We start from the raw sequence: 25,462 nt of genomic DNA on the forward strand, positions 1-25,462 counted from the left end.
GGCAGCTCATACAAATCTCGTATTTTCTTGCTATCTGGTTATCTGTGTTTAGACATCTGCTTTTTAAGTATCAACTCATTTATTTCTTATCACCACACACTGGGTTTGTTCCATTTTACCTATGTATCTAAATACACATATTTAAACTCATGTGTGCATGAAGACTTTAATTTGGTTGGAGGCAGAGATATTACAAGAGTCTATCAAGCACCATGTTTCTTTCCCATAACCATCATACAATGAAAAATAATGTCAACAATTGTGCAAGTGCAGTATGACAAGTGTGAAAGCCCTAATTGGTCAATTGGACCAGAACGATGAGTTGCTTTTTTTTTTTTTTTAAACCAATGTCACTTCTAATCTATTACAACAGTAATGAACAGCCAGACAGCCCATTTCCCACGGATATCTTCAAAGCTCTACAGATTGCCATTTGAACCATTCTTTAATTGCATTTGGCACAGATTGTAGTATGCTCCATAGAACCAAGAAGGCGTGTTAACTAGATTTGGCTATCCCTAAGTCACTATAATGATGAGGCTTTATATGACTAAAGGGATTTAGCTTCAGTCTTTCCTCTCAACTGTTATAACCACCTAACATACAGTAGTTGCCTGAAAATTTGAATTTTTATGACAGTGTATTCACTTTTTAAGGTTTATTGGGTTAATAGGAATTAAGAGTATTTTTTGCTTTTGTTTTTTGTATTTGTTTTTGGTGTGTGTGTGTGTGTGTGTGTGTGTGTGTGTGTGTGTGGCTTGTCCCATCTTGGATGTAAAATTTTCTGGATTTCAATTATCCAGAATTTTATTTTAATTATAAAATTGGAAGTGATCCAATAGTATATATACTCCAAGATTTTTCTCAAAAGTTTATCTTTTATCTGTTAGGGGATTTTGTTTTTGAATTTATTTTGCCATTGATCAATACATATTTTGCTTTCAACTTTGTCAATTGTCTTATCTCCATTGTTAATGTATAATCCATGCCATTTAAAAAATTTCTGTGATAATTGGGAGGGATGGCTATACAATATCCTCCTCCTGGGCCAGTGATAATTCACTAACCATTTCCATTCAGCTACTTTGGCTCAGCAGAGACACTGACTTGACTCTTGGTCATAGAGAATAGGGAGGAGACATGGTTCCCTTCAGGCTGACCTCTAAGAGGTGATGATGTACAATTTGCAATGGAAGGTGATGATGTACAATTGGAATAAGGTAATAATGTACATTTTAGAGTGCTCATTCAGAGCACTTCTGATAAAACATGGAAGATTGAATATATGCTTTTCTTCTGGTTTCTCTCAAATATGCTCCTAAAATGATGGTAAAGGAACAATAAAAACAAAACAAAGGCATATCCCACCAGGGAGAAGGAGGTGGCAATTCATGATGGATGCCAACAACATTTTGAAAGCTTTAAGTGGATGAGTGGTAACTGGTAGAGCTGACTGGGGACTGTTCTAAGATAAGTGACTGGAAAGCAGAGCATAAGCCAACAAGAACCATGTTGTTTCACTCAGCTGAATCTCAGGCAGCCTTAGGAATTGAGGCACTAGGTATCTTTGAAGGCTGAGGAGTTGTAGAGTCAAACCCATATGAAATAATTGGTTTAAAGTCTTTAAGACAAGTAGCCAAATTTCCCCCTCCACTCCACATAGCCAGGAAAATGACCCTCTTCCACCCAGGCAGAAAGCCAGAGGTTTATTCCTTTGAAAGGTTGACTCTCAGTGGATTGGGTCCTAAGGCACGGCTGAAGGAAGGCATGAGGCACCAGACTGGAAACAAAATGATCAAATCAAAGTCTACAAAAGGGCCATTGAGAGCCCCCAGGTTTCTTACCTCTCTCAGCTGCTAGAACATGAGCAATGTGGCTGAATATCTTCCCCACAACCCCTTCACACTCCTACCCCACCCTGTACACATCTTTGGAGGTCTTTTCTTTGGAAATACTAAAGAGCACCAAATAGGGACCTAATGGTCTTGACTTTGGGGGCTCTCCCAACAAAATATTGGGTACCCACTAAACAAGTTACCAGGAAGTAAGTCCCATCTCAGCACAAAGAATTCCCAATTTGCATTTTGGTGCCTCATTTTAAGATATAATAATAGCCAAATGTTTCTAGGACTTGAGGAAAGCCTCTAACATGAAAGACAGAGATCACTTAAAAAAATGTTTTGAAAAACTATATTTAGAAATTAATTTTTCATGGGGGTAGAGGATTTACTCTTTTTTTAAAAGTTTATTTATTTATTTTGAGAGAGAGCACAGGAGCAAGGGAGAGGCAAAAAAAGAGGGAGAGAGAATCCCAAGTAGGCTCTGTGCTGGCAGCGCACAGCCTAACGCAGGGCTTGTCCCCACAGGCCATGAAATCATGACCTAAGCTGAAATCAAGAGCAGGGCGCTGAACAGACTGAGCCACCCCGATGCTCTAAGGATTTACTTTTTTAATCAACAGGGTAGTATACATTACCAAAAGTGCAATATCTTTCAAAGAAGCCACTATTATAGTTACATTAAACTAGGCATCTATAAACTGTTAGGAATATCTAGAAATAGGATAATTCTCCTAGATTAATACTTTCTTCCTTATTAATGGGATTAGACGTTGAGTTCTGAGATTAAATCAAAGCCAGTTTCTGGAATTTGATTATTTTCTGGGGAATAGTTTTAGCTGATTTACAGAGGTTAGGCCACTTTTTATTTTTTGAATAGTTATCTTGAAAGAAATACTGTGGTTTGGCCCAATTTTGGTTACTTCCATTTTTTTTTATGCTTTTAGGATTAAAAAAAAATCTCTAATACATTGTTCTCTCTGGAGTCAAGCTTTATGCCTGCATGTTTGTCCTCAAGAAAAAAGAATAAAAAAAAAAGAGGAGCAAATCTTTAAGCATTTATGAAAAACTATCATGTTCAAGGATGGTTAAAAACAGTTCTAAAGGTATCTATGTTTGCATGCAGTTTAAGGATTTTCAATTAAAGAGGAGGCTATTCTAATTCTTAACCAATATGAGCATGCAAGTGGTTAATATTGGTAATTATTATTTCAATCATATGCATGCCACAGGTGGAGTAGGAAATAACTTGAACAATTTTAAAAAATACTATAGGGTCCTTGTTCTGTTACTTACCTTCCTGTGTCTAGAAACATTACTTAATTACATGACCAAATATGCCTATAAATAAAAGTGAGAAAATAAACCATCTGCTGTAACTACTTATGAGGTTGGAAACACACTTCAACATGAGATGGCATTAAAATTTTTTTTAATGTTTAATTTTGAGAGAGGGAGAGAGCAAGTGAGCACTAGTGGGAGGAGGGACAGAGACAGGGGGAGACAGAAAATTTGAAGCAGGCTCCTTGCTATCAGCACAAAGCCCAATGTGAGTCTTGAACTCACCAACCATGAGATCATGACCTGAGCAGAGTCGGACACTCAACCTACTGAGCCACTCATGGGGCTGCTGAGATGGCATTTTAAACAGGCACAAAGCACCATCTATATACAGCCTACTCTGAAAAAGAGACAACATTGATGATCTATTTCCCCAAGGAACAGTCTCCCGCACTGGGCTGCTATCATCATATCTAGGTGCAGATACTATCTGGGACAACAATAACACATTAGCTAATGAAACTACTCCTCATACGTCCTCCAGATGGGAAGGACTGCATAACCATGATGTGATTTGTTTGGTGAAGGCACAAAGACCTGACAAGGGCTGGAATCAGAGCTGGCGTAACCAAAAGGAACCTTGGGCAATAAGTGGAACACTCCAAGTCCAAGTTTTCTCATCCATAAAAAGGAAGCCCTGTTTGATTCATAGGGCTTTTGCAAGGTTCAAATGAATACATAATATGAATGGGTACTGTGTAAGCTCTTTCACAAATGATAAAGTGCCATAAAAATACAAGTTACAATAGGGGCGCCTGGGTGGCTCAGTTGGTTGAGCGTCCGACTTCAGCTCAGGTCATGATCTCATGGTCTGTGAGTTTGAGCCTCGCATCAGGCTCTGTGTTGACAGGTCAGAGGCTGGAGTCTGCTTCAGATTCTGTGTCTCCCCTCATTCTCTGCCCCTCCCCTGCTCACACTCTTTCTCTCTCTCAAAAATAAACATTAAAATAAATACAAGTTACAATGATATGACTACAAAGACAAATAATAACATAACAAATATCAAGATGCTTCATGGTGACCATCAATTTTTCAGTTGTATCTTGGTAACTTTGGGATTGGAAGTACACCTCTTAGATTTGGAATGGTTAGGGCTCGGTACTCTTACTTTTTGGAAAAGGAAAACTGAAATTTATGTACCTAGAGTCATGTTATTTTGGTAGCAAATACCCCCCCCTCCCCAAATCCCACACGTGGTCAGATTAAAGGGCTAATGGTAATTAAAGACTGACACAGAGTAAATAAGATTAATATTAGAATAGGATTACATGAAAAAAGATTTATATCAAAGGACTCTTTCTCTTTTCTCCCAAACAAGGCCTAGGACACGAAAGAAGTCTTATGCAAAGCATTTTAAGCCTCTCAGTTATTTTTAAAGACATTGAAAAATATGACGAGGTAAGCACAATTTGCTTTTTTACTGGAAAACAGCAGAAGTTATAATATGCTTAAGGCATCACTCTACATATAGGAAATCGTACTATACTGGAAGGCAAATTGGGTCATGGATGTCCAGGAACTTGAAAATCTTGTTTCGAACAGTTAGAGGAGAGAATGTACAGCAGACAGAATGAAAAGGTGTCTAAAGCCATCACAGCAAATTTCAATATCAATATAAGCTTTTTTTAATGTGCTTCTTGTTGAGCTACAAGTGTTCTTAATACAGTATTTTGTACAAATGCAGCAGATATATATCTATCTTTGCATGTACACAGTCATCTAATTATGATATAGAGTCATAAAATTCACACACACACACACACACACACACACACAAACACACACACATGCACATGTGTGGAGGTTCTGGGTGCTTTTATCATAAACCATCAGGAATATGATCTAAGACCACAATAAAAAGTAAGATATGAAGACAACTACTGGAGGAAAAACTTTTTGTTTTGCTTAAAAGTTGGGAAGTACTTTCATTACACATATGTGCTTGTCCCTAATTCACAAATGAGGAAAGAGTATGGTGTTCAGAATTACAGCACCAGGATGGCAAAGAACTTTAGAAACCAAGGAGCCTGGGAAGGTGCAGGGACCTTGGATTTTTCCTTTGAGAGTTATTCTGAAGCTCAAATGCAATGTCTGTGAAAACACTTTGGGAATTTTTACTTAAACCAACAAAAAGGAGCATTTTCAGTGGGGATGTCCAATGGCTCTGACATCTAGGAGCGGAGTCAAACTCAGGACTCAGCGGAGGTTTGCCCTGGGCTATGGGGGTGAAATGATACCTGGGCAAGAGGGACCATGGGACGTCACATGGCCTTTCTGGGACTGCATCACTCTGGTTTATTATATCCAGTGTTTGTATCTCATAACTCAAGGTCTATGCCTTTGGCATAAAGGTCAGGGATACTTTTATCACTTTCCATCAACAAATGTTCCTTGAGTACCTATCAGGCACTTGGCACTGTTTCAATACAAATACAAATACAAATACAAATACAAATACAAATACAAATACAAATACAAATACAAATACAAATACTGTATTTGTACAATACTGGTCAAGAGGATTGAAGAATAAAATACAAGGTTATATGCATTGGAGAATTCTGTAAAGAATGGAAAATAAGGCACAGAGTGTCTCCTGGGTCCAGATCTCTGTTTGGGCTGCCATACAAAATTGTCATAGTATTACTAACACTTATATAACACTTGACAGTTTGCTACATAAATGCTGGTAGTATCATGACAATGCTACTTACAACAGACTTTCTTCAGGGTCTATATCTCTAAGCAGCTTACATCCTAGTGCTACACTGGTTCTCACAGGACCCACCCAAGTACTTAGCCACTGCTGGTAGGTCTGTGAATCTGCTATGGGAAAAAGAGCACAAGTTTGCAGGTCAGACAACAACCAGTTTGAGCGTGAGCTTTCCTGGGTACTGGGGCCCAGAAGCCTAGAAGGCCTGGAAGATACTTAACTTTTCAGAGCCTATACTGAAAACCCGGGGAAGATGACAAGAGTCTCTATTTATCAGGTGTACTGAACATCAGAGATGTTGCCCATGAAAGCACTTTGCAAAGGGTCAAGTGCTATATGAACATTACGAGTAGCAGGACAATTCCATAGGCCACTTCAAACACATGTGGATCTGTGCTCTGATGGGATCAGCTGATGCATTTTATGTCCTGTATAGAATTCTCAAGGGTACACCACTCTGAATTTTGTTCTTATGTTTAATGCTTATTAACTTTTCAGATGATTTGATTTTCTACAACGGGTCAGGACCACCTATCCCATTCCAACAAGGCATATCTAGCCACAAAATAGCTTACACGCCACTAAAAATCTAGAGAAGCATGTTAAATTCCCAAGCTGTTTGAAATGGAACTATGTCATTGATATCCAGATGGAATCCTACTTTTTCTTTTCCTTCCCATCTGATAGTTTTAATTAGGATTATCTAATACAACAAACTGATCAATTAAAAGTGACCTGTGATAAATCCCAGTATTTATGACAAGGCAAAAAGATTACAGAAAATTCCTAGTACTTATGAGTGAAGAGAATTCCTTGAGATAAGTTTCTACTTTGTAGTATATTTTAAAACACCATTTTCCAGGAATTTACTGTGTCACAAGCCATTGTGAGGAAAACTGCATAGAGAATATATTGTACAGGTATAGAAGGACCTCAGAAAATTACATGATATTTATAATTTATAAAAAGAGACCACCAACTAACCCTCAAAACACCCCCAAAACCAAAGGGGTAATCTCTTAAGGAACACATCTGGAAGAGAGAGCAAATATGACTAGAGACAGCACCAGTATTAAACAACCCTAGGCTTCACAGTCTGGCTCTAGTGGAAAGTGGTGATTTAATCTTACAAATTTATTTAGCTAAATTGATCACTGAAAGGCTAAAACCCTTCAAAATATATTGAAGTCTGGATGAATTTTCTAGTTCAGCTACACATATTGATTACATTAAGCAGATAACTGCCATATCTCTGATTTCTGTTATGAGATACAGTCACAGAAAATCAAGAACCAGATGCTAAAAGACAAAAGAATTCAAAAGTGAATGTGCAAGAATTATTATACAAAAAAACTAATCAATCTGTGAACGTTTAGAGACAATGAGTATTTTCAATAACAAAAGACACACAAAAATGCAGCTGCCTAATCACAACTTATGTTCACTGTGCAGTAAGATACTTTAACATTTATTAACAGAAGCCTAAAAGTTCACTGTAGATCACTCTTGGAGTAGATAAGGCAGATTTTAATTAAAATATCACCTTTGGGGGCACCCGGGCGGCTCAGTCAGTTAAGAGTCAGTATGTCTCTTGATTTTGGCTTGGGTCATGATCTCATGGTTCATGAATTTAATCCCTGCATCGGGCTCTGTGCTGTCAGAGTGGAGCCTGCTTGGGATTCTCTCTCTCTCCCTCTCTCTCTGCCCCTCTCCCACTCATGCACACACACACACACACACACTCTCTCTCTCTCTCTCTCTCTCTCTCAAAAAAAAAAAAAAAAAAAAAAAAGAACAACAAAAACCAAAAACCAAAAAGATCACCTCTGACAAATAACGAGACTTATAGGGACTAATGCCTAAACCAAGACATTTATGTCTTATTAAAACCAATGTCTCTAGTTTGCAATGGTTTTTTATGTGACAAAGCAGTGTAAAGAACTGCCTAGCACCACAGAACATTTTAGAGCTAAGGAGACATCCTGACTAATCTTTTAGACAGGTGAGAAAACCCAGGTACACAAGGGACAGTAAATATCAGTGTGACACTAGATCCTGATTTTCCAACAATTCCTTGTAGAGATCTTTAATTACATTGGACGGTTGCTCCAAAAAGTTTGAAAAAGTCTAGGCTGAATTTTGAAGAGGAAACTGTTTTCCCAGAGGCAATCTCCTAGAAAAATTGTACAATCTGTAGGTAGATGTCTCCATTTAGGATAAGGTGCTGATTACATTTAGTGAAGGGAAGAAGCAGAGTATTAATGGTTTGTAAAATTCAACAAACAATGGCTTCTGAATTATGCTGATGACGTAGAAGACAATTCTCTGTACTGCTGTGCACCAGCTCACTGGCCATTAATAGCATCTCTTGTGAAGGTCATGGAGGGTCAGACTGGTAAATTATAGCAAGGCTCAAGCTGTCTGAACAGTTGTCATTAAATCACAGATAATTAACAGTTCAAGATAAAGCATTAACTTCAATTTCTGGAGCTTTGCTAGCTCTGGAGATATCCCTGCTTAAATGAGATCTGTGACAGGTACTACGTGCTGAGAGACCTGTTAGAACACTCTTTATTTTGGCATGGCAGGATCCTAAATTGTCACTCAGCAACTCGCAGTAAGCCTAAGAGTAAATGTTTTTGGGACACCTGGGTGGCTTAGTCAGTTAAGTGTCCGACTTCAGCTCAGGTCAGGATCTCACGGTTTGTGAGTTCGAGCCCCGCATCAGGCTCTACGCTGACAGCTCAGAGCCTGGAGTCTGCTTTGGATTCTGTGTCTCCCTCTTTCTGCCCCTCCCCTGCTCATGCTCTGTCTCTCACTCTCAAAAATAAAATAAACACTAAAAAAAATTTTTTTTTAGAAGGCAAATATTTTTGAATGGTTGTCTGAGTTTTTCTCTACTTCTACCGATCTGAAAGCAGATGGAGGAGAGCACAAGCTTGGGATAGAATTTGGATTGAAGAAGTCTCGTGGAGTAAAACGCTTCCTGGCAATAAAGGTGATCTAAGTGGCTCGGGGAAATGTGTGCCTAACTGGCGAATTGGTTAGCAATATGGAGCTTGGACAACAGAAATACCCCTCTGTAGTGAACAGCCAGTGAAAGGAACTGAAGCCAAGGCAAGTGCCTGCATGAAGTAGTCAGAGAACCTGAAATGTGATGTTGCAGAGAGAAAGGAGGACGGCATGGAAGTCTCTTGAAAAGGCTGAGAGACGACCTCTGTCGAACCAGGATGGAAAAGCAATAGAGCAGAACAAAGTCGAGAGAGGGAAAGAGAGACTTCATTTTAGAAGATAACCCAAACTACCATCCCTCATTGTAAACCTGTCACCACACTTTGCTGTAGTTTTAAAAGATAATTTGCTGTTTCTGCAGGTAATTCTATGTTTAGATTCCATGTGTTAAAACATGGTCTCTGGGGCAAATCCGACCATCTTCTTCAAACAGATCGTCATGGGGTAAAGGTTTGTGTCCAAACTTCTTATCACAGCATTTTGAGCCCTTTCATGTCTCTTTCCTTACTCATTTCTTACTTTGTCTCCCCTTCAGACCTCACACTTGAGCCACAAAACTACATCTGAGACTAAGCTGCTGATACAGGTTTATGTCCTTTGGACTTTTATTTTTTTTGGTACTCTACCCTCCACCCAAATCACCATCCCTTCCCCAACCCCTTAGGGATCTGCTGTGTTGAAAACTCAACTAAATCATTAGGTCATCTATAAAGCTTTTCTATACCTCTATCTGAGGGAGAACTGACTACCCATTCTTTTGTGCCCCGGTGCACCCCACAGATGCCTAGACCATAGTAATGATTACACTTTATGGCATGTGCTTAATGGTGTGTTCATCTCAACTGGACTGTGAACTCCTCCAGGTTAGGAACCCTCTTTGCTTTATTATTATAGAAACAGTTCTTAGCATTGTGCTTGCATAGAGAAATTGCTTAATGTTTGAAGAATAAAAAATGAATGAATGAATGGGTCAACCAATCACTGGATAAATATATACTTGAAGACACTGCCCTTAATGATACTACTGTGGCATTATAATTGCTTTAAAGTATCTATAAAGAATGTAAAAACGGGCACTATATAAACTCTCATTATCCTTTTCTTGCTTGAATAAAAGGGACACTTCAGAAGAGCTCTTAAAAATAAATTCATCAAAATAGAAAAATCAAGTTCCAATATAGGAATTATAACTTTCATGATAGAGATACACTCAAACGGATTAGCGGTCCAGAAATATATCTCTAGGAAATCAAGTAAATGAGGTACAGGTGTGGGTCATAGTTTAATACCACCTTGCAGAGCTTAAGAAAGTAAAAAGAAAGAAAAGAAAAAAAACTGGAACAAAATTTGGAATTTAAGGACACAAGTAAGGAATAACACAAGAAAAATAAATAGACCAAAGCATTATAGAAATATATTATGAAAATTAAGAGAGAATCAAGTAATTAAGTACTTTACCTCAAAAGGCATAGTCTATAACTTACAGCACAAAACTGGGAAGTATCCATAAATATCTTTTAACAAGAACTTCTAGTCTTTTCTCATTCTCAGTGGATGGTTCACCTGGACCAACCTTTACACTTACACTCTTATCATTATTCTCTTAGCCAGAGTAAATCACAACTGGATGCTAAGGCAGGACTTCTGATTCTGCCCCAAATCATGCTGATGGTTCAGACTCATAGGACTGAAAATGAGGTGACAAATGTCAGCCTAGAAAAAGAATCTGTTTCTGGTCTCAGAGGCACAGAGTCAAAATACTTTCATGAGGACAATACTTTCCTTCTGGGCCAGAGACACTATGAACACTCATGTTTTTTAGGTGTAGACAGAGCCTCCAAAACTGTGTTCTACGATATTTGCAGGGGGGGTATGAAGTTCTATTTCCTCCCCTCCCCCATTTGTTTTCAAGAGAAATTCCTGACTGGTTTGTCTTTAACACCGTGCTTTGTTTCAGCTATTTATATACTGCCTTGTTCCAGAATGAACAGGAGAGCCGAAAACGAAAAGGGTATGAAAAAAAGGAAAAAAAAAAAAAAAAAAAAGACCCAAAATGTAACCAGGAAGTAGTGAGAAGTACATAGGATAATAACCTACAGGATTGTTATGGGCGTGGCTGTGATCCACACAAATTAAAACCGAGGGAAACACCCTTCATCACTGAGCTCAGTAGATACAATACATTAATGATCCCACAAGCATTTCCAAAGAATACAGTCAGTTCTTGGAGAGAAAATCTCCACAAGGTAGCTCCAAATATTGCCAAGTAACATGAAAGAAAAGACATTCTGGAGTTGCTTTTCTAAATTATCAAGATGTAAGGTTCAACTTTTTTTTTTCTTAACAAGGTAGGTAAAATGGGACTTTGGTTAGCAACATGTCTATAGTGGTAAAGCGTTTTATGGGATTTGAAATATATTGTGGAAAGAAATATAATCAGGAATTTTATTTTATATCCAGAAATAAACTCGTTAAGTAATTGCAAAATTTAAGCATTCAAAATAGAAAAAAAAATAGTTGTTTGCAATGGGAGGAGAAATATATGTTGGTAGGAATGATCACTAGACTTTGACAATTTAAAGCATCTGAAGCATTAAAGTTCTGATGTTCCATGATAGCACAAAAGAATAGAGAGAAGGTGAGTTTTGTCTGTTTCCAAGTTATTAAATTTCCAAATTATTAATAATTAATGTCCCCTGAGGATGACTTCTGATAGGAGCGTGCATGATAGCACGTTCATAAAAGTGTTGCATACATTTTCAACCAGCTGATAATGTCCATCATCATTATGCATCTATTAAATGTCACATATTGTACTACAATCAGGATGACATTGGCCTGTAGCCACACAAAGCCAACTTTACGCACTGACATTCTTGTTCTTTGGTGGTTGGGGGTATGGCCACATAGAACAGGGTCAATGGTGAATATCATACGGCTGCCATTATGTTAAGTAATTCTCCTTTAGGAAGCCTGCTTCTCCCCTGCATGACTAGCTGATAAGGATCCAAAGTCACCACACCTGCAAGCAAAAGATACATAGCAAAGGGAGCCTCAGGACAGTCTGAGGTGCAAATGAGCGTAATCTTGCAAGGTAGGTCAAGGCTGCAGCTCTGGTCCAGGCAAGTCCCTTCATCTCTTCACTCCTATACTCAGCAAAGCCATGGTTGTGCCTGACCTCATCACACTCAAGATCTGAGATGCCTAATCTCTTTTGTGTTTGACACTCATGGTACATATTTAGTAAGTGTTGATGACTGAATGGGAACCAATTAAGATTTATTTTGTTACTCTGAAGGCCAAGGAAGATAAAGAGAGGGACACAGATTTCAGATGTTGTACAAGAGGCACAAATTCTTTCCATCCTTTTGAGGTGAGTCAGGGTCACTTTGGTTTTCCTCCCGATCTTTCACCTATAATTTGAATAACAATCATGTCAATTGCTTTTTTCTTCTCCCAGAAAAGCTACAATGAGCTAAACACAGGCCATTCACTTGATTCAATTTTCATGGACATACTCAGCTCCAGGCACCACTCTAGGTGATGGGATTCCCTGAAGAATGTCACAGTGCCTACTGCCTAATACACCCTTAATGACGGAATGAATGACCTCTGACTTGCACATAATAATGCTTCAGGGTAAACAAAGTTGTTGGCTTGAATCTCACTCGCAGAGCTCACAGCTGTGCCATAAAGAGAGCCATAGAACCCTGTTCCCCTCCAGTTTACAGTTTGGTGTAAAGGTTGCCCCAAACTTACAATTCAATAATACAATGAATACAACAATACAATTTGTACACTAATACAAATAATAAGAACAATATGATGTGTTCTGCTGTAAACGTGAAAGAGAAGGCAAAGTGGATGGGGGATGTGAAGATGTTATCCATGTAGATGGCCGGGGGGAAAATTACAGTCAGAGCTCTTTCCCAGGAAAGAATTCAGAAACTAAATCTAATACAAAGGCAAGATGACTCTGTGTTGGTTTGTACCTTACTGTCCTTTCCTGTGCGGAAACGTTAACATTTTCAGATATAATGGGTCTTTTTTCTAGGTCATGAAGCACAAACAATGTGCCGGAGGCCTGAACAAAGTTGACTCATCAGCAGGGCTTTGCACTTAAAGATCTGAGTTTTCCTGGCTATTTAAATGAGAGTTGGGCATTAATACACACAGAAATGACTGACATGTTTGGTTGTGGGGATTAGCTTCATTGTATGGAAATGCCACGTTGGCATCCCTACGTTAACATTCTGGATCTCTTAAAGTGTGAATGGGGGCTTCTATCCACCCCTCACTCAAAAGATAATTTCTCTTAAAATACTCTGTTTAAAGTGTTCTTGGGATTTTTTTTTTTTAAGGACTTGGGTAGGAAGAAAGGGATCACAATTAGGAATCAAAGTATTTTTTTCTTGACAAGGGAACTGAAAGAAATTTTGTAGAGTTTATCACTAAAAAGTGAAAAAGCAAAATGCTGAATATAAAACAGTAAAGAGTGATTTAAGTTAAATTTTACTGTAGAATGTTATTTAACTTTATTGGCTAGGTCTACTAGACATTTAGTGTAAGGATCTAATTTGCCACAGTTTTGGTCGTATTCCTTGCAAATAGCAGGGTTCTCAGATAGAAGAGGCATGTAATAAATGAGTTTATTTAAAGGTTGTTAATTAAGCATCATTTTGTGTACTCAAGAATGGAAAGGAGAAAATGTTCTGTGATACAGAATTATGTAGATTTTGAAGTTGTCATATATTTTCTTCTTTGCCTATTTTTGAAATCAATGAACACAAATAAAGATTAATTAATACAACTGAAGATTACTCACTTTTCTGGCAAACCTGACTATCCAAAACACAGCTCCAAGCCATAGTAATTATTTGTTGATTGAATACTTGCCTTGTAAGAATTAAGAAAGCTTCTGAGAAGTTACTTCTTTCTAAAATTTTTTAATGTTTATTTATTTTTGAGAGAAAGAAAGAGAAAGAGAGAGAGAAGGGGGTGGGGCAGAGAGAGATGGAGACTCAGAATCTGAAGCAGGCTCCAGGCTCTGAGCTGTCAGCTGAGATCTGACAAACCATGAGATCCTGACCTGAGCCGAAGTCAGACACTTAACCGACTGAGCCACCCAGGTGCCCCAGAAGTTACTTCTTTCTAATCAGAGAAGTACAACTTAGATGTTCATTCTGGGCCCACTTCTCTAATTCACCACCTGTACTGGCCGGTGCATGAATGTGGTTCCCAAGAGCCCAACAGATTAAAAGCAGTGCTGGAAGGGGTGTGAAGAAAGGGGGTAAGATGAAAGGTTGTCAAAGGGAAATAAGAAACAACGTCAGAAATCAGAGCAACCTGGGATCATCTAGGGATGAGGTTAATGGCCAACATATATTAATGGACCTGGAACAGCACTGACTTTCAGCACAAAATGTCGCACAACGAGGCCACTTTCAAGGAAGGGGCTAAATTGGATTTGGTGTACTGAGTTTGAGAAGACAGGGGAATCACTTAGAATGCTTTCTTTTCAAAGGTGTTCAAATAAAATTTTGCTAACTTAAAGACATTTTAAGAGAGGAGTTTAAGGGGAGTCTTTTCACCGAATACCAGCTTCTTCTGATGTTAACAAAATCTGAAGGGAGCTTTTCTAAAATTTTGTTTATGTTCCAAAGAATTTCCTTATGGCTGGGGAAGCTTTCCTTCTAGTGATCCCTGAATCTCATAACATCTGCTTCACTCAGTGTGGTTTAATGAAGTAGGTAAGCAAAAACTCAACTGTTTTGGCAGGTTTCAAGACATGCGGGGGAGATGCCAATAATCCTGAAAAGCCATCTCAAGAGCATCAATAATAGATAGATATGGCTCCTGCCATTCATTAATTATCCATTTTCCTCCACTAGAATTTCTAAGTATACAAATGTAATGTAGGTCACATTCCGGAGTAGTCTTTCCGAATCTATGCTTTTCATAGCATCATTCCTGCAAGATGATGCTTAAAAGACATCTGAAGTTAAGTATGTCTGAGATTGTAGCACACTGTAATCTCTTTCTAGAGATACCCAATACACATGAACATTTTAAAGAGCACAAATATTGCAGTAGAGAAAGCTGTTTAACTCTTAAATCAACATTTTCAAAACTAATTAAAAGTCCCTCTTCCCTTTATGTAGAGACCAGAAGCAAATGTTAACATCTTGCAAAAGACACCAAATGCCTATACTAGAATTTTCACTGTCTTTAAAACTAGCTGAGGGGAATGGCCTCTATTTAGTTGTAATGATGCCATTTTTCTCCCAATAAAATGTATTTAACTACTCTGAGGAGTAACATACCACTGTACAAAGAGACCAACAGATTTACTGCCATAAATAGATACAACAACACTTTGTAAAATACCTGGAAATTATAAGCACAATGAATAACCATTCGTCATCTGTGTAGCTAATAAATATGCCCAAGAGATAGTCCGTTTTAAGAATTAGAAGGCAAGTCACATGATAGAAGGTATTTGCAATACATACAACCAAATAAGAATTTCTATCAACAAATTCAAATCAATAGCCCAGGTCCCCTAACAAACCAACCCTGAGGGAGAGCTAATGAGATAGGCCTTTATTGGAAGGTAAAAATTCTAGGGCAGCAAGAGTGAGTAAAACAGGGAGGAGAGGCAGAGAAGGGAGAGCAAATACCTAGCTACCCATACATAGCTTTATAAGAAAACATATCTGACGGCTCAGTCTCCAGACAGGACATATAAACAGGACACAGATACCTAGATCAGAAGAGTATATGGGAAGGAGGGAAGGAGAAGAATTTGTATGCTGGCTTTCTTCTAGCTCCTGTTTCTTATGGTCAAAGTACTCCACAATAAAGCATTAATTAACTTTTTTACATTTCTGGGTTAAGTCACCTGGCCTTTCCAGGTAGCCTCTAGGGAAGTGGTAGGAGAAGGAGACCCTTCATAGTCTGATAGGTTGGGCTTGGGAGCCAGAAGTACTGCAGCTCCAGCATGATGGGCATGAGGAAGACCATGTTAATGACCAGCCCTCACAATGGGGGAGCCCTAAACAGCCTGTGGTGTAGGAAAGGAGGCAACAGCATGGGCTGCTTGCACAGTCCATTGGGCAAGTAGCTAAGGATTCAAGGATGGGGATTAGGAGGACTGTTGGGGGGAGGGATATAACTTGAATCCAACACACAATCTAATGAGAAGTTGGCAAAGTACTTGATGAGGTCCTTTGAAGTAATCCAAATGGCCAATAAACATATTAAAATGTATTCAACCTCCTTTGTCGTCAGGAAAATGAAAACTGAAACCACAATGAAATACTGGTACATTCTGACCACCATGGCTAAAAGTAAAAAGACCAACAATATGAAATGTTGGTGATGACGCAGGCGGTGCATAAATTGCTTTAATTTGGACTGTAAATTGATATAACCACTTCAGATTTTGTACTCACGTTCCATATATGCATACCCTGTGACCAGCCATCCCACTCCTAGGAAGATAGCAACAGAGGTGCATAATGGGTTAACAAAAAGATGTACAGATCAATGTGTATGCTATCATTATTTATAATAGCCTCAAACTGGAAATAACCCAAATTTCTATTCGTTGTAGAATAGGCAAATGTGTGGCATACTCACATAATGAAATACTATGTGGCAGCAAAAAGAATAAACTCCTACTGCAAGCACCAATATGGGTGATTCTCACCGACATAATGTTAAGCAGAAATTGATATACCAAAGAATACATTATTCCATACCTATCTATGTGCAGATTGAAAAAAAGATTTTTCTAAACTAGGACTCTGAAGAACCTTAAGTATCTTTCCCTCTGCATTCACTACATTCCTCTATAGTCAATTCTTAGCAAAAGAATTAAATTCTGAATAAACACTGCCTCTCCGAAGCCTGTCTCCAAACACACACACACACACACACACACACACACACACACACACACACACACACGTCCCCATGCATCATGCTATTAGGTTAGACTTGGACAATCAAATGTCAGGCCTCAAAAAGAAGTTCAACTGGTATGCTAAAAATACACAGGTTCTGTAGCTTGCCTCAAAATTATTCCATGACACTCTTCAAATGAATTAATTTAAAGTTATGTGAATTATACATCGATAAAGCTATTTTGAAAAGGAGTTTAAATAGTACAAAATCAATCTTTACATTTTGGTATCTCTGCATGTGTTCTGTAGATACTCTCCCTGCTGTTATTTTAAGATAAATAATACTTTCCTTTGATTACCATTTTTTTCTACCAAATCATTGCTTTCAGAACTTATCACAACTCTTTTAACTTAGCTTGTGGTGAAACGCTCACAAACTGATGCTCCACGGGTAAGGAAATTTCATTTCAAAAAATTGTTAAAGGAAACTGCCGGCTCATTTTATTTGATTTCAGTTATTGTTGTGCAGCTAAGGGGTCTCAGGCTCGTTCTCTCTCCAAATATTGAGGTTGGATTCCCAAAGAGGTTATTTTTTCAAAAGGAGATTTTGAACGTAACCAGCACGTTGTTGTAAAGAATATAATGTTTGGACCCTGAGGAAAGAGAAGTGACTCTGTAAACACGTTCCACAGAAGCTCACCAGCTAGAGGCTCATCGGACGCTGACTGGCTTATCAGAATATAAGATAAGACTGATTGGCTCCTCAGAAATCATGCCCACCAATAGGTGCTTGGCCTTCCTGACTCTGACTTTCCAAGCGGAGTAGGCTATTGGAGCCATCAGAAACTATGGTGCCTCTTCGGGGACAATTCACCGGAGCCTACAGATTGCTTGGTTTGTTAATTTCTTTGACAAGTTGGTAAACTAGTTGATGAAAACAAAGCCTAGAGAACCTGAAGGGAAATGCTACTTAAGGCAACTAAGTTTTCATTCCCATAGCATTTCACCCTTTTCAATACACATTCATATTTACAATTGCAACCATGAAGGTCTGTCCTATGTGAAGATGATGGACGAAGTACAAAGAGAAGATGAAACACATTGGGATTACATGAGGACAATAGTAGCCAGGGTTACAACACTTCCTTCCTAGCCTGCTACGAGGGTGGGGGTAGTTCTTAAAACATATTTAGTTGTTTTTTTTTCTCCTGATAACACTGATTCACCTTAATTGTAGGATAATATGGAACCCATAGAAAGTCCTAAGAAGAAAAAAACTATGTCATCACCACCTATCGGTGATGAGAATTCAGTCTTTTGCCAAGAGATGTCTGTAAGGTAATATAGTTGATACAAAGGGAAAGATGCCTAAGGTCTGAGGGTCATACATTAGAAAATCTTTTCTTCAATGTGTGCATAGGAATGTATCTCCTAGGAGTTCTTGCCAGATGTCAAAGGCACTTCCCAAGAACTTTCTACAGCCAAGACCCTGGAGAGCTAGTGAGCCACTCTTAACATTCTCCATTTGATACCTATAACCAGTTTATTGATCAAGCTGGGCTTAGTAATGTACATGCACAGAAATAACTTTATTATTACTTACTTCTTTCCTTTAAACCAGTGGTTCTCAATTAAGGGTGATCCCCACCCCCATCTCAGAGAACATTTAACATCTGGAGACATTTTTGGTTGTCACAGCTAGGGGCTAGGGATGGTGAACATCCTTCTTTCAACAGGACAGCACCCCCCCCCCCCCATGTACACAACAAAGAATTATACGGCTCAGAGTGTCAACAGTACTGACAGCGTTAACAGAGATAACCACTGCTGACATTTTGTTGTGTGGCCATTAAGATCTTTTCTCCTTCCTTGATTCCTTTTTTCCTTCCAAAATAATAATCACACTGGTCATCCATTTTCCTTATAGCATGATTCTTCAAAACATGACATTTAATGCTGCACAGTATTCTATGTGATTTATTTCTTACTGATGGACATTCATTGTCTCTCCAGTATTTCAACATTGTAAACTATGTTGGTATGAACATTCTTGACCATAAAACTATTTCCATGTCTCCAGTGACTTTCTTTGGATGGATTCCTAGAAGTACAATTACTTACTCAAACTAAATGAATGTTTTTAAAGCTTTTCCTCTTACTGCCAAATTACTTTTTTCAATTAACAGTCTCTCTGGCAGTGTATTGGAGTCCTCATCAGGCCTGTGCTGCTTCTAACAGTCTTGTTCAGTTAAAATTTGACTAAATGCTAACACTAAGACATAACTTCTAGCTGTAATGTGACTTACAGGGTATTAAGCACTCTAGCAACCATTGTCTCAGCTGACTAATGTAAGGTAGGAAGTTTAGGTACTATTATGTACTCATGCCCCAAGACCCACATAAGGAATTCATTCATTCATTCATTCATTCATTCATTCATTCATTCAGTGTCTTTGTTTTGATTACCACCCCTCTAGCAATTTTATAGATGAGGATGGGAAAGAAGATTAGAGCCAGCCAAAGACCACACAGCCATTAAATACAAGTCCTGGGGGGCACCTGGGTGGCTCAGGTGGTTGAGTGTCTGACTTCTGATCAGGTCATCATCTCCTGGTTTGTGGGTTTTGATTTGGGATTTGAACCCAGCCATTCTGACTTCAGAGCCTGGATTCCTAACCCCTACTTTACTCTGCATCTCTAACTCTCTCCCAAGGCTCTCTTATTTTAAAGAAGTGATATCCTTAAGGTTATACAGATTAGAGAGAGAAAGACAGAGAGAAAATAAGATGAAGGTGAAATCAGGGCAAGAAGCCTACTTTCATTCTGTGCTCTTTCTATTCAACCATGAAGCCTCATTATCACTGAAATAACAAAATTGCCATTTTGTAATGCAAATTACTTGAATGCAGACATGCACAGATTCAAGCTAGTCAAGGATTTTGGCCTTCAGACTCTCCAATACTTGGCTAACAAGTGTTTCCCTACCTGCCCCTTTCCAGTAGATGGTGCTGTTTTTCCAACATTTAAATTTGCTACACAGCAACTTTTGATTGATTTGAGCAGGCTTGCTTAAGGGTGTTCAGTGAAGTCCACTTTGTATATTATTGAAAGGGTATTACTGAAATTGCTCACAAGCCCAAATGTGAACCTGAAAATTAGAAGCATACTTCAAATACAAAACCAATCTTTGCTCAGTATTGATGGAAACACTATGTTTTTGAGAGTCCTAAGGGCAAATAAATGATGAATCACCACCCTACTGCAATGACCTATTAAACGAAACCTTTTCCCTAAGGACACAAAGGTAAATGTTTTGGGGAGGCTGTAGGAATCACAGTGGGTCTCACACAGAGTAGTTACAGAAAGATTAGGAGTCATTATACAGATTCTATATTGTTTCTACGGGTAGATATCACAGAACAAGTGTTGGTGGACTATGGATTAGACGGTGGGGAGTTGGGGGCATCAACATTTTCCAAATAATTTAATGTTGGATGAAGAAGCACAATATCTCTTTCAGCTAGCCCAGTGGAGATCAAGTTCTCACTGTCAATACATGTTAGAAGTTCCCTTAAACACAATTAGGGCTTGGAGCAGAACAGAGTCTTTCTGGGGTTCAGAAATCATCTACAATGTAGAAATGAAGCCAGTCTGAGTATCAGCTTAGGTGAGGGCTCCGTTTCAGTGAGGCATCTTATGATCTGCTTGTAACTAGGAAATAAAAAGGTGTGCTTGGAAAAAAAAAATAACACCTCCAACCACCTTTAAAATCAACAATCTGCATGATCTCAAACAACTATTACTAATCCACATAGAAAACTCATCCATGTTTCAGGAAGACCAAAGATGATCCATAGGTTGCTGATGAAGAGATTGATAATCAATGGTTTTGACAAGAAGATAACCTACAATGGTTTCCTTCCCAAATTAGTAATTTCACAAGAAACTGAAATAAATTAAAATCTGAGTTTGGGTGATCTTCAAGAGAGAGGTATCCCCAAGACTAAAATGAAACAGTGTAGCATATGTACAATATTTCAGGTCTAGCCCAAACTACTGTATCTGTGAAGCTATCTGTACTTACTTGTAAAGATTTGTGGCTATATAATTCAGAGATACTTATGAATCCCATTGTTTTGCAAAATTACAAGATTACCTGTGATTCTATGGACAGACTCACCAAAAAATGAAAAGTAGCTTCTCCCAAAAAGAAGTGTTAGGCATTTGAAAAGGGGGAAGAAAGACAGCAAAGGTAAAATTACTTTTTTTAGATCTTAAAACATCCCAGAAAATAAGCTACAACTTTTTCTTCAAGTAGATCTGCTTCAAAGAGATATAACAGTACTTTCTTAATTCAACTTACATCCCAGTCTGGGGCTTTAATAATATAAGTTAACAAACAGAACCACTTCTCTGTGAACCATTATTTGAAATTTGCTGTAATTTACTTAGTCTTCTGCATATCTGATAGACTTGACTGTGTGTCTCCTGCCACGCTGTAACTGGTAGACAATCTCAGTCGTGGGTGTGGTTAGGGAAAATATATTGAAGACTACATTTTCAAAGGTATCTGCAAGCTTGCAGGTTTGAGATCGCAGATATCCACAATGCAGAACATGTCAATTAAATCTTCCAGTCAGAGGAGGCCTGTGTGGACAGCTCTCCCCATGGCAGGCATTGGATTTAATCAGAAAATTTCCAGCTGGAAGGTTGAACGTTGGCCTGAAAATGTACCACATATAAGGAAATTCCATTTCAAATAACACACAACTTATTCTAGAATTCTCCATGACTGTCGCAGTTGAAGGGCTCAGTCTTACTGATCATGGTTTTATACTATAGGTTATTACAAACATATTAAAATGTTTTTCTGTTTACTATCACTGGGTATCTGAATTTATTGTACTCAAGTTCTCTTTTCATGGGAAGGTGAGGAGGCCAAAGTTCTTACACAGAAGCTAGAAAGAGAGAGAGCTTCTCCTTACATTTTTATAGAAATTTAAATTTATTTTCATATTATTATATTATGCCTATAGGAGGTGAAAATTCAATGAGTTGCAGATAAGACACTACTGAATGTTCCCTGAATGAATGTGTAAATGCCGTCCACAAAGCACCTGTCAGACAGCTATATAGATCAATGGACAAAATTTCAGGAAATTCACAGCATCAGAAAAGGTAAAGGAGTTTCGATGCAATGAGCAAAGACTTAAAGGCATCCAAATCTTCCAATTTTGTGAATTGGAGAAGTACATTAAGGTTTTCTGAGACAGAGAGACAGAGAAAGAGAGAGATAGAGGGCAGTAGGGGGTGAGGTGGGATATGTTTTATTATATACTTTTTTTCAGTTGCCAGCTTCCAAAGGCTGGTTTCATGATCTTCGCCATTTGCAAGGATTTTCTGAATACTTTTCTCCCATATTGTTTTTTCCAGTGTTTCTCTAAGGGTGGGACACAGAATCTGAGGTTCCCATTTTGTACAAAGGGAGATATGGCAAAGTCACAGTAGCTTATAGGTCCTGTCAGCGGGTATGATTTAGGGCAAAACTATGAAGCCAGCACAATCAACCGGTCTCTTTTGCTTTTGGGTATCATCCACTGTCCCCTGATTTAAGCTGCCTTCTACCTATTTTCAGCTCTGGAGCAGCTTCCTCACCTCTCACTAATTACTAGTTTCTAATAGCATTTATAGGCAGTGTTTATTTTTTATTAATAACTTTTCTTAGAAATCTCTTATTTCCAAGATAATGATTATACTACTTGGAAGTGGAGAAGCCACTTTGGTTCTTTGTGAGTTTTCACTTCTTCAAGCTACTTGCCTCCATCTTTTCAGGCCATTTGAATACTTAGCTAGTAAGGCAAGATGGGAAGAACATGGGATTTGTGGTCAGAGAGATGTGGGATCAAGTGTCATTTCTGTAACTTACTCAGTATGACACTGGGGAGCTTTAAGGTCTTGGAGCCTCAGTTTCTTCATGCATGAACTACAGATACACTACTTGCAGGATTGCAAGCTAATGCCCTGTGAAAGCCATCTGGACTTGTCTGAATGGATCATGTCCCCTCACTCCTTTTAAAAAATTGCCTTCCCTCTTCAATTCATGCTAAAAGAGTGATCATAGGGACCACTGGACTTAATTCACATGATCTTCACCCTCTGGCCATATAGACAGAACAATGTAGAAACATGATCTCAAGGGAACCCATCCTCAGATTAAGTACAGCCAATTATGGGGTCTTTCTTGAGATGCTAAAAGACACACACAAAATATACATGAGACAATAAAGAGCACAGAGACTCTGTGATATTGACTATCAACATGGAGTTGCTTCTGTGTATGCTTCATTGCACGTGCTAGCTAAACATTTTCAATTGGCTCCAAAGGAAACATGACAAACCCGAGCCATTGATGCTATGGAGGGACTGAAACCAGGAGGTTCTGAAAAACACAATCTTGGAGAGATGTGGGAGGACAAAGCAGGTGTGTGGAGAGAAGATGAGGCAGGGTGTGATACAAGCTTTGCTCTCCGCCCTTGGCTTTCTGAGAGGTTGCCCTGACAATTAACCACCTACCACAGCCTCTAGTTGGAATAGATTTCTGTAGCTCGCAACCAAGTTGTCCCTAAAAAAGCCCCAGGTTCCTGTTCTTGCACAGCACCATGTGTGATATGAGTTACTGATTCTTAGTTGGCCAGCCAACTGTGGCTTCCTCTACATTCCAGGTGAGACTTCTCAGGGGAGAAGGGATTCTACATCCTCAGAGACGTGCTAGCCATATTCACTCACAAACAGTGGAAAAAAGTCCCTTGTTTTATTTAGTTAGTAGTTGATAAATTCCAATAGTCTTCAAACATTTCCTGCTTTTTTTTTTTTTGCCTCATCTCTTAAATGTAATTCTTCTTCATACTTTTTCATGTCTTTGGAGTCCAAGCCATATGATACATTGTGTTTTACAAAATCACATATTCTGGGGGGAGGGGTCTTTGAGGACAGTTCTATCCAAAATCACATATTTACTGGGTTCTAGATGGGTCTCTTTATGGCTGATCTTGATTACTAGAAAATCTATCTTTAACATAGGCAGAGAAAAATTGCTTCTCCCAAAAGGGAACCTTTGTGCACTGTTGGCAGGAATGTAAATTGGTGCAACCACTCTGAAAAGAATATGGAGGTTCCTTTAAGAATTAAAATAGAAATACCATGTGATCTAGCAATTCCACTACTGGGTATTTTCCCAAAGAAAATGAAAATATGAATTTGAAAACACCCCTGTGTTTATTGAAGCATTATTTACAATAGCCAGGATGTGAAAACAACCCAAGTGTCCTTTGATAGATGAATCGGTAAAGAAGATATGGCATATATATACAATGAAATATTACTCATCCATAAAAGAGAATGGGATCTTGCCATCTGTGACAACATGGACGGACCTAGAGGGTATTACGCTAAGTGCAACGAGCCAGAGAAAGACAAGTGCCATATGATTTCACTTATATGTGGAATCTAAAAAGAAAAAAACAAAAAAACCCCAACAAAATAAGTGAATAAACAAATACAGAAACAGACCCATAAAAACATAGAACTGATAGTTGCCAAAGGGAAGGGAGGTAGATAGGATGGGCAAAATGGATGAAGGGGAGTGTGGGAGATCCAGGTTTCCAGTTACACAGAGAAGAAGTCACAAGGATGAAAGGTACAGCATAGGGAATACAGTCCACAGTACCGTAGTAGCGTTGTATGGGACAGATGGTAGCCACACTTGTGGTGAGCAGAGCAGAACATACAGAGCTGTGAATCACCATGCTGTAAACCTGAAACTAATGTAACACTGTGTGTCAACAATACTTCAAAAAAATTGCTTCTCCTACAGTTCCTGGCACATGGTCTTCTCCTAACCAGGAGCTTCACTAAGTGCTTGAATACACCTAGATTTTTTTTTTTGTGCTTTGTTTTTTAGGACACTTTTTGCTATCCTCTTTCCCAGCCCCTCACTCTAGCTGCCCTTCCCTGTGTAGAATTAGAATTAGCCTCAAAACTTCAGCTCTTCAGTCCCTCGGCTACAAGAGAAATAAACTGAAATCTTAAGTCTCAACCACTGGATGTACAAAATGTGATTTGTTCCTCACAACAATTTTTATGAGGTAGATATTTTTATTCCTATTTTACCTGCAGCAACTGAGGCTCAGAAACTCTAAGAAGAGAAAGTACATATTGTAAACGGTGGAGGTAGGAGGCAATATCTTGGGCTTCCAATGGTTTTACTGTGGATATCCATCCATTTGGGGGTGGTGGGAGAAATACAATGTGAAAGCACACAATGGACGGTGGGGGTGGGATGGGAAAAACCAAATTAACAGAGAGAAATATAGTTACATTTTCAAGTTCCTGGCACAATGCTTTATACAGGGATCACACGGTAAATAAAGGCTAATGATCATCTTTTTCAAAATAACAGTTCAAGGAATTGTTCACGTTGTTACTTCATGAGGATTCCATAAGGTCCTACATGAGGATTCAGACGTGCCATGAAAACTATTTCTCTGGGTGAATTTTTGGACTTCCTTTTATCATCTTTTATTATCTTTTGCTTACAACTGGGTTTTGATTATTTAAAAAGTATAACTTGTAAGTCATTGACCTATTTTATT

General features: G+C 38.6%; 1 protein-coding gene and 1 long non-coding RNA gene across 12 annotated transcripts in view; one reads left to right on the forward strand and one right to left on the reverse strand.

Annotated features, from left to right (window-relative positions):
* TRPM3 (transient receptor potential cation channel subfamily M member 3) overlaps window positions 1-25,462 on the reverse strand; it is an 804,873-nt gene that overhangs the window by 282,981 nt on the left and 496,430 nt on the right. The window lies entirely within an intron of this gene.
* Window positions 8,707-13,714, forward strand: LOC123381529. Its single transcript, XR_006588610.1, has 2 exons — window positions 8,707-12,277; window positions 12,365-13,714. It is a non-coding gene; the product is annotated as an uncharacterized LOC123381529 (long non-coding RNA).

The sequence above is a fragment of the Felis catus genome, chromosome D4 (assembly GCF_018350175.1).
Source record: "Felis catus isolate Fca126 chromosome D4, F.catus_Fca126_mat1.0, whole genome shotgun sequence".
Taxonomy (NCBI): domain Eukaryota; kingdom Metazoa; phylum Chordata; class Mammalia; order Carnivora; family Felidae; genus Felis; species Felis catus.